This window comes from Lolium rigidum, chromosome 4, assembly GCF_022539505.1.
Source record: "Lolium rigidum isolate FL_2022 chromosome 4, APGP_CSIRO_Lrig_0.1, whole genome shotgun sequence".
NCBI classification, from domain to species: domain Eukaryota; kingdom Viridiplantae; phylum Streptophyta; class Magnoliopsida; order Poales; family Poaceae; genus Lolium; species Lolium rigidum.
The window spans coordinates 273,112,821-273,120,306 of record NC_061511.1 but is presented as its reverse complement, the minus strand read 5'-3'; positions in this window follow the sequence as shown (position 1 = coordinate 273,120,306).

Genomic DNA, 7,486 nt, shown 5'->3' with positions numbered 1-7,486 from the left:
CTATTATGAATGCTAATAAGGGCTGAATCAAAATTATTAGATGAATCATGTGATGCAACCAACTTCTTTATGGCATTAAAAGCTTGATCCCCATTACAATGGAGGAAATCTCCTCCCACTAGAGCATCCAAGGCATATCTATAGCGAATCATAAGACCAAAATAAAAATTACTAAGGAGCAAACTTAGAGTCATTTGAGGTTCCGTTTTACGATAAGAAGTAAAAATTCTAGACCAAGCATCTTTAAAACTCTCCTCATCCCCTTGTTTAAAAGTGAAGACTAATTCTTCAGGCGAAGAAGTAACAGGTTCAGAGCTAGACATGGTAACAAAAGTAACTAAATTTTTTTTTTGTATTTTTAATATAGAGTGCAAGACAGTAAATAAAGCAAACTAGAGAAAGTAAATGCAAGTAAACTAATTTTTTGTGTTTTTGATATAGCAAACAAGACAGTAAATAAAGTAAAGCTAGCAACTAATTTTTTTGTGTTTTGATATAATGCAGCAAACAAAGTAGTAAATAAAATAAAGCAAGACAAAAACAAAGTAAAGAGATTGAGAAGTGGAGACTCCCCTTGCGGCGTGTCTTGATCTCCCGACAACGGCGCCGGAAAAGAGCTTGATGGCGTGTATTTCACACGTTCGTTGGGCAACCCCAAGAGGAAGGTATGATGCGCACAGCAGCAAGTTTTCCCTCGAGAAAGAAACCAAGGTTTATCGAACCGGGAGGAGCCAAGAAGCACGTTGAAGGTTGATGGCGGCGGGATGTAGTGCGGCGCAACACCGGAGATTCCGGCGCCAACGTGGAACCTGCACAACACAACCAAAGTACTTTGCCCCAACGAAACGAGTGAGGTTGTCAATCTCACCAGGCTTGCTCGTAACAAAGGATTAACCGTATTGTGTGGAAGATGATTGTTTGCAGAGAAAATAGTAAAACAAGTATTGCAGCAGATTTGTATTTCGAGTATTAAAAGAATGGACCGGGGTCCACAGTTCACTAGAGGTGTCTCTCCCATAAGATAAAAGCATGTTGGGTGAACAAATTACGGTCGGGCAATTGACAAATAGAGAGGGCATAACAATGCACATACATGACATGATAAGTATAGTGAGATTTAATTGGGCATTACGACAAAGTACATAGACCGCCATCCAACTGCATCTATGCCTAAAAAGTCCACCTTCAGGTTTTCATCCGAACCCCCTCCAGCATTAAGTTGCAAAGCAACAGAAAATTGCATTAAGTATGGTGCATAATGTAATCAACAACTACATCCTCGGACATAGCGCCAATTTTTTATCCCTAGTGGCAACAGCACAACACAACCTTAGAACTTTACGTCACCGTCCCGGTGTCAATGCGAGGCATGAACCCACTATCGAGCATAAATACTCCCTCTTGGAGTTAAAAGCAAAAACTTGGCCGAGCCTCTACTAGTAACGGAGAGCATGCAAGATCATAAACAAACATATGTAATAACTTGATAATTAACATGACATGGTATTCTCTATCCATCGGATCCCGACAAACACAACATATAGAATTACAGATAGATGATCTTGATCATGTTAGGCAGCTCACAAGATCCAACAATGAAGCACAATGAGGAGAAGACAACCATCTAGCTACTGCTATGGACCCATAGTCCAGGGGTGAACTACTCACTCATCACTCCGGAGGCGACCATGGCGGTGTAGAGTCCTCCGGGAGATGAATCCCCTCTCCGGCGGGGTGCCGGAGGAGATCTCCGGAATCCCCGAGATGGGATCGGCGGCGTCTCCGGAAGGTTTTCCGTATCGTGGTTTTTCGCATCGGGGGTTTCGCGACGGAGGCTTTAAGTAGGCGGAAGGGCAGAGTCGGGGCCGGACGAGGGGCCACACCATAGGGCGGCGCGGGCCCCCCGGGCCGCGCCGCCATGTGGTGTCGCCACCTCGTGGCCCCACTTCGTATGTTCTTCGGTCTTCCGGAAGCTCCGTGGAAAAATAGGCCCCTGGGTCTTTGTTTCGTCCAATTCCGAGAATATTTCGTTACTAGGATTTCGAAACCAAAAACAGACGAGAAAACAGAACCGGCACTTCGGCATCTTGTTAATAGGTTAGTTCCAGAAAATGCACGAATATGACATAAAGTGTGCATAAAACATGTAGGTATCATCAATAATATGGCATAGAACATAAGAAATTATCGATACATCGGAGACGTATCATTACTACATGTAGCATTTTCCAATTCCAACCATATAAGAATTTAACAAAGAAGAAACTTCGCCATGAATACTATGAGTAAAGCCTAAGGACATACTTGTCCATATGCTACAGCGGAGCGTGTCTCTCTCCCATACAGTGAATGCTAGGATCCATTTTATTCAAACAAAACAAAAACAAAAACAAACCGACGCTCCAAGCAAAGTGCATAAGATGTGACGGAATAAAAATATAGTTTCGTGGGAGGAACCTGATAATGTTGTCGATGAAGAAGGGGATGCCTTGGGCATCCCCAAGCTTAGACGCTTGACTCTTCTTAGAATATGCAGGGGTGAACCACCGGGGCATCCCCAAGCTTAGAGCTTTCACTCTCCTTGATCATATTGTATCATACTTCTCTCTTGATCCTTGAAAACTTCCTCCACACCAAACTCGAAACAACTCATTAGAGGGTTAGTGCACAATAAAAATTAACATGTTCAGAGGTGACACAATCATTCTTAACACTTCGGACATTGCATAAAGCTACTGGACATTAATGGATCAAAGAAATTCATCCAACATAGCAAAAGAGGCAATGCGAAATAAAAGGCAGAATCTGTCAAAACAGAATAGTTCGTAAAGACGAATTTTAAAATGGGACCAGACTTGCTCAAATGAAAATGCCCAAATTGAATGAAAGTTGCGTACATATCTGAGGATCACTCACGTAAATTGGCATAATTTGCTGAGTTACCTACAGAGAATTAGATCCAGATTCGTGACAGCAAAGAAATCATGTTTCAGCGCAGTAATCCAAATCTAGTATTCACTTTACTATCAAAGACTTTACTTGGCACAACAAAACATAAAACTAAGATAAGGAGAGGTTGCTACAGTAGTAAACAACTTCCAAGACTCAAATATAAAACAAAAAATACTTTAGTAAAAACATGGGTTGTCTCCCATAAGCGCTTTTCTTTAACGACTTTCAGCTAGGCGCAAAAAGTGCATATCAAGTATTATCGAGAGATGAAGCATTGGCATTCTTACCAGGGGTGTTGCTCTTACCTTTCTTACTCTTATTCCTACTCTTTGGTCTAGGGAATACATGACCGCATCCGGGTGTAGAGGTAAAATTTAGAGTGCCTTTCCCAACATCTATGATCTGCTCCCATGAGTTTCAGCAGGGATCTTCCAAGCGTGATTTGTCCTGTCCCTACACATTCAATAACGAGATAATCGATGGATACCGTCCTTCCAAGAAAGGTTGTGAAAACACCTTCAGCTATACCCTTAGGAATTACAACGAGTTATCCCTAAGAGTTATTTCTTCTCCTCCTTCGATAAGTTCCCAAAGTGTCAAAGATTTATAAATATTTTCGGGCATAAGGCAAAACTCGGACATAATATCACAACGAGCGGGGAAGGTTTCACCACCAATAGTAGCTTTAATAGTAGGCACCCACATTGAAGGTTCGAAGCTTAATGGAACATAATCATAGTATTCGCGAATTCGGTTATACACTTCTTTTAAACAAGATATATTTGTTTCAATAGTGTTTAATCTATTATGCATACTAGCATGAGATGGATCAAAATTATTATCGGAGCTAAATGATGTAATCAATTTCCTTATAGCATTAAAAGCTTGATCCCCATCACAATGAAGGAAATCTCCTCCCACTACAGCATCTAAGGCATATCTATAACGAAGAATAAGCCCAAAATAGATATTACTAAGAAGCATGCTTAAGGTTATTTTAGGTTCAGTTTTACTATAAGAATCAAAAATTCTAGACCATGCTTCTTTAAAATTCTCTTCACCTCCTTGTTTAAAAGTGAAGATTGATTCCTCAGGTGATAGAGTAACAACTACGGGACTAGACATGATAATAAAGTAAATGCGAGTAACTAATTTTTTTGTGTTTTTGATAAAGAGTGCAAGACAGTAAATAAAGTAAAGCTAGCAACTAGTTTTTTTGTGTTTTGATATAATGCAGCAAACAAAGTAGTAAATAAAATAAAGCAAGACAAAAACAAAGTAAAGAGATTGGGAAGTGGAGACTCCCTTGCAGCGTGTCTTGATCTCCCCGGCAACGGCGCCAGAAAAAGAGCTTGATGGCGTGTAACTCACACGTTCGTTGGGAACCCCAACAGGAAGGTATGATGCGCACAGCAACAAGTTTTCCCTCAGAAAGAATCCAAGGTTTATCGAACGAGGAGGAGCCAAGAAGCACGTTGAAGGTTGATGGCGGCGGGATGTAGTGCGGCGCAACACCAGAGATTCCGGCGCCAACGTGGAACCTGCACAACACAACCAAAATACTTTGCCCCAACGAAACAGTGAGGTTGTCAATCTCACTGGCTTGCTGTACCAAAGGATTAACCATATTGTGTGGAAGATGATTGTTTGCAGAAAACAGTAAAACAAGTATTGCAGTAGATTGTATGCGATGCAAAGAATAGGACCGGGGTCCACAGTTCACTAGAGGTGTCTCTCCCATAAGATAAAAGCATGTTGGGTGAACAAATTACAGTCGGGCAATTGACAAATAGAGAGAGCATAACAATGCACATACATGTCATGATAAATATAGTGAGATTTAATTGGGCATTACGACAAAGTACATAGACCGCTATCCGGCATGCATCTATGCCTAAAAAGTCCACCTTCGAGGTTATCATCCGAACCCCTTCCAGGTATTAAGTTGCAAAACAACGGACAATTGCATTAAGTATGGTGCATAATGTAATCAATAACTACATCCTCGGACATAGCATCAATGTTTTATCCCTAGTGGCAACAAGACATCCATAACCTTAGGGGTTTCTCGTCACTCCCAGATTCACGGAGACATGAACCCACTATCGAGCATAAATACTCCCTCTTGGAGTTAATAGCGAAAACTTGGCCGAGCCTCTACTAATAACGGAGAGCATGCAAGATCTTAAACAACACATAGGTAATAACTTGATAATTAACATAACATAGTATTCTCTATCCATCGGATCCCGACAAACACAACATATAGCATTACAGATAGATGATCTTGATCATGTTAGGCAGCTCACAAGATCCAACAATGAAGCACAATGAGGAGAAGACAACCATCTAGCTACTGCTATGGACCCATAGTGCAGGGGTGAAATACTCACTCATCACTCCGGAGGCGACCATGGCGGTGAAGAGTCCTCCGGGAGATGAATCCCCTCTCCGGCAAGGTGCCGGAGGAGATCTCCGGAATCCCCCGAGATGGGATTGGCGGCGGCGGCGTCTCAGTAAGGTTTTCCGTATCGTGGCTCTCGGTACTGGGGGTTTCGCGACGGAGGCTATTTGTAGGCGGAAGGGCAGGTAAAGAGGCGGCACGAGGGGCCCACAACACAGGCCGGCGCGGCTAGGGCATAGGCCGCGCCGCCCTGGTGTGTCGCCACCTCGTGGCCCCACTTCGACTCTCCTTCGGTCTTCTGGAAGCTTCGTGGCAAAATAGGACCCTGGGCGTTGATTTCGTCAGATTCCGAGAATATTTCGTTACTAGGATTTCGAAACCAAAAACGACGAGAAAACAACAACTGGCTCTTCGGCATCTTGTTAATAGGTTACTTCCAGAAAATGCACGAATATGACATAAAGTGTGCATAAAACATGTAGATATCGTCAATAATGTGGCATGGAACATAAGAAATTATCGATACGTTGGAGACGTATCAGCATCCCCAAGCTTAGTTACGCTCGTCCCGAGCGGGTAAAACGATAACAAAGATAATTTCTGAAGTGACATGCCATCATAACCTTGATCATACTATTTGTAAACATATGTAATGAATGCAGCGATCAAAACAATGGTAATGATATGAGTAAACAAGTGAATCATAAAGCAAAGACTTTTCATGAATAGTACTTCAAGACAAGCATCAATAAGTCTTGCATAAGAGTTTACTCATAAAGCAATAAATTAAAGTAAAGGTATTGAAGCAACACAAAGGAAGATTAAGTTTCAGCGGTTGCTTTCAACTTATAACATGTGTATCTCATGGATAATTGTCAACATAGAGTAATATAACAAGTGCAATATGCAAATATGTAAAAATCAATGCATAGTTCACACAAGTGTTTGCTTCTTGAGGTGGAGAGAGATAGGTGAACTGACTCAACATAAAAGTAAAAGAATGGTCCTTCAACGAGGAAAGCATCGATTGCTATATTTGTGCTAGAGCTTTTATTTTGAAAACATGAAACAATTTTGTCACCGGTAGTAATAAAGCATATGAGTTATGTAAATTATATCTTACAAGTTGAAAGCCTCATGCATAGTATACTAATAGTGCCCGCACCTTGTCCTAATTAGCTTGGACTACCGGATCATCGCAATACACATGTTTTAACCAAGTGTCACAATGGAGTACCTCCATGCCGCCTGTACAAAGGTCTAAGGAGAAAGCTCGCATTTTGGATTTCTCGCTTTTGATTATTCTCAACTTAGACATCCATACCGGGACAACATGGACAACGGATAATGGACTCCTCTTTAATGCATAAGCATGTGGCAACAATTATTATTCTCATATGAGATTGAGGATATATGTCCAAAAGCTGAAACTTCCACCATGAATCATGGCTTTAGTTAGCGTCCCAATGTTCTTCTCTAACAATATGCATGCTCCAACCATTAAGGTGGTAGATCTCTCTTACTTCGGACAAGACGGACATGCATAGCAACTCACATGATATTCAACAAAGAATAGTTGATGGCGTCCCCGAAACATGGTTATCGCACAACAAGCAACTTAATAAGAGATAAACTGCATAAGTACATATTCAATACCACAATAGTTTTTAAGCTATTTGTCCCATGAGCTATATATTGCAAAGGTGAATGATGGAACTTTAAAGGTAGCACTCAAGCAATTTACTTTGGAATGGCGGAGAAATACCATGTAGTAGGTAGATATGGTGGACACAAATGGCATAGTGGTTGGCTCAAGGATTTTGGATGCATGAGAAGTATTCCCTCTCGATACAAGGTTTAGGCTAGCAAGGTTATTTGAAACAAACACAAGGATGAACGGTGCATCAAAACTCACATAAAAGACTTATTGTAAACATTATAAGACTCTACACCGTCTTCCTTGTTGTTCAAAACTCAAAACTAGATATTATCTAGACTTTAGAGAGACCAAATATGCAAACCAAATTTTAGCAAGCTCTATGTATTTCTTCATTAATAGGTGCAAAGTATATGATGCAAGAGTTTAAACATGAGCACAACAATTGCCAAGTATCAAATTATTCAAGACAT